Genomic DNA, 3353 nt, shown 5'->3' with positions numbered 1-3353 from the left:
CATAGGACGGCTAAGAAATGTACCAAGTTTCAAAACGCACGTGCTGAGCTATTGTTCTGCCAATTAGATCTCTTTTTTTTCCACGTCCTCGTTGCCGTCGCCGTCGCGGTTTCTTAAGGTCCCTAATAATTCACTTCCGCTTCGGTGAACAAATGTTAACTAGTTCCTGTTAACCTCAAAGATATACGTATGATGCACGATCCTTCCCAGTAGATAGCGCTATTTATGCAATAGCGAAAATCAGGCCTGTAAAAAAAAAAGACCTGTACGGGATTCGAACCACTGACCTCTGCGATACTAGTGCAGCGCTCTACTAATAGGTGGTTTGCAACCAATCTCAAGAGACACAGGTAACAATGGTGAAAGGAACAAATGCTGGTGGACGAACAAACGAAGCTAATGAGATATCCATTGTTTACGTCCACCAACATGGCGGCTATGACGTAACGTGCAAACCACCTATTGAGCTAACAAGCCAACTGGGAGCAGGCCGTTAAGTTGATTCGTAATAAACCCGTGATGATAAATCAGATACAATGGATATATGAAGTTCATATATTTTGCACTAGTATCGCAGAGGTCAGTGGTTCGAATCCCGTACAGGCCTGATTTTTTTCAGGCCTGATTTTTGCTATTGCATCAATAGCGCTATCTACTGCGAAGAATCGTGCATCATACGTATTTAATACCGCAGTTCAAAATATATGAACTTCATATATCCATTGTGTCAAAGATATAATTTCTAATTTTTTATTTTTATTCTTTTTGTTTTTGTAGTGAAATAGGTCTTTTATCAGCTTGTTGCTAAATGTTTGTTTGTTTCGCTCAATAGTCTATTACCCCTCCCCCCACAGGGTATCACCCTAATAATCCACTAATAGACTATATGGGTTAAGCTGAGTCTCTGAGATATTACGTTACTTCATGTTTTACGAGAAACATGTCATTAGTTATTAAAAATTTACATAAAAATTCAAGAAATTCGAACTTTTGACAGCACGCGCGCTCATTTTGCAATTTGCAGTGCTGTTCCGACTAAGAATTCGTTTTACATGAAAAAGGCACTCGTTTGTAGCCAATCAGAAGCGCGTAATTTTTTCATGTGTATTATTACACTATGAATTCCACTAAATGTGTGTATACAGTCGAACCTCGATTATCCGGACCTCGATTATCCGGACTTTTTTCTCTGGTCTCAATTTTTCATGAATATTAATTCGTTGTGACCTTGAAAACTTAGAGTCGCAAAAAGCCCACTAACCCTTTCAAAAGACTGTTAAAACAGCGTATTGTCCTGTGCGCTTTTTAAAATTCGCAAGTGCGACGAGACAAAGAAATATTCTGATCCGTTATTTGTTAATACATTCAGGCTGTGTAGCTATCACAGTTAAAATTATGTTTTCTTTGCTGTATACCTTTTGTTTCCATTTCTATCTTATTAATATTCATATTTTCGATTATCCGGACTATTTACCACACTGAAGCAAAAATTATTAGTTTATTCTGTCAGTATACCGAAAATTAATCAGATATTGAACTCTCGACGCGCGGTTTTGCCTTATCTGCTGCTCGAAGGTGAATAGCACTTGTTAATCACTTTTCAACCAACCAATCAGTGCGTGCAAGAAGCTCTATTTACCTGTGTGGTATATTGAGACCTAGATTACAGTTCCACTCCGCGAGGCCGACTTGTAACTAATGAGATCATAATTTTAACCCGTGTTTGTGTTTCTAACTACCTGAAAGGTTTGAATACAACAGCGAATGGTTGACATAAAACAGGATAATCTTCATGAAGAACTAACAAACTTCAAATTAAAATCAAAATGTTACAGCTTCACTTTCTCTTTGTGAAACTTCTCCAAGTTCCATCAGCAATGAATTCCATAAACATTCCGAAATATATTTCGAAGTATGTCTACTATAGTGTGTCGAATGTGTTCCATGCTTAAGCAGTATATAACAGGATTAACAGAAGAATTTGCAAACACAAGAGTAAAAGTGAACAAATCCAAACCTTCTAAAAACATGTTTGGCTCACTCCGTAACACATTCAGGATGGCATTACAATAGTCTGGAAAGTAACACATCATAAATACCACATACACATAGAATGTGCTAATAGCAGATTTCTTCAGCCTCGAGAAATAAAGGTACATTTCGCCATTTTGATTCTGACCAGCTTGCCCTAGGTGCAGAGCTCGCATTTGGATTTCAAGGCGTCGTACAGTGCCATAAATTCTGACATAAAAAAGTGTGACACTAACAAAACAGCAAGTGAAGATGGTAATTTCCAATAAGTCAATTACAAAGTCAAACTATAGCCACAAAAAAAGTGAAGAAAGAAATGTGCTCAAAAGCCAGATTGAAATTAGTAAACCAACGACACGTTTGTGAGTCACAAGTTCTTGATATCTGAGATGAAGATGAACAGCCAGGAATCTGTCTAAACTTAGAGCTATGAGACCCAGAAACGAAGCGTAATAAAATACACTCCTGATCACGTCGAAGATCTCGTTAAGTAGATTGTCTTCCATGTCTTTGATCCACTTTAAAAGAACTGCGATAAAGAGGTTGAGCCAGCAAGAAACTCCAAGATCAGAAACTGTAAGACTCAGCAGTAATGTTTTCAGAGGCTTCGGTAACGACGGCGTTCTTCTCAGTGCGTGGATAGTTAAACTGTTCAACATGATTGCGGCAGACGACGAGAAGGCATTGAGAATGCAGTTCACAACGTAAGATAAATATAGTGGGTCTTCACCTTCTGTCATCATTTAATGGAGTTATTTGAAGTGCACAAATCGGTTCTTGTTGCTTTATCCTTTAGATAATGTAATTTCGTTTTCTCTCCCGCTAACGGCTAATACAAATTTGCATAAGAGCCAAACTTATTTTCAACACAACTATACGGGGTGCCGATTGTTTGCTTACGAAAGAAAAAGTTCCCGACGCTCAGACTTCAAAGTAAAACCTTTTAAGAGATCTTGAAGGAAATAAAATGTGAGGTAATCGGTGAGTTACCAATGCAAATGTACACTTGATAGGCAAGTAAATGTGCAATATACGTTGTGGGTAAACTACTGATTTCTGATTGGTTTAAGTGAGTTCGATTTGGTCTGGAAAAATAACAATTTCCGAAAGTAATGAAACCTATTTGAAAATTGCTGAAGACCCGTTGTGTGTTTGTTATATAACCTTAATTATTATCCAACTACACTTCGTAGAGTACAAATAACGCCATAGATGAGTACAAATATCACGCGGTATTTGTACTGTAGAGTACCTGTTAAACAGGTTTTTTCGCATCCCGCAAGCGAAGAATTGAACTGTAGTTACGAAAAAAAAAATGGCGG

This window comes from Stylophora pistillata, chromosome 10 (genome assembly GCF_964205215.1).
Source record: "Stylophora pistillata chromosome 10, jaStyPist1.2, whole genome shotgun sequence".
Lineage (NCBI taxonomy): Eukaryota > Metazoa > Cnidaria > Anthozoa > Scleractinia > Pocilloporidae > Stylophora > Stylophora pistillata.
Note: the sequence above shows the minus strand (reverse complement) of the source record.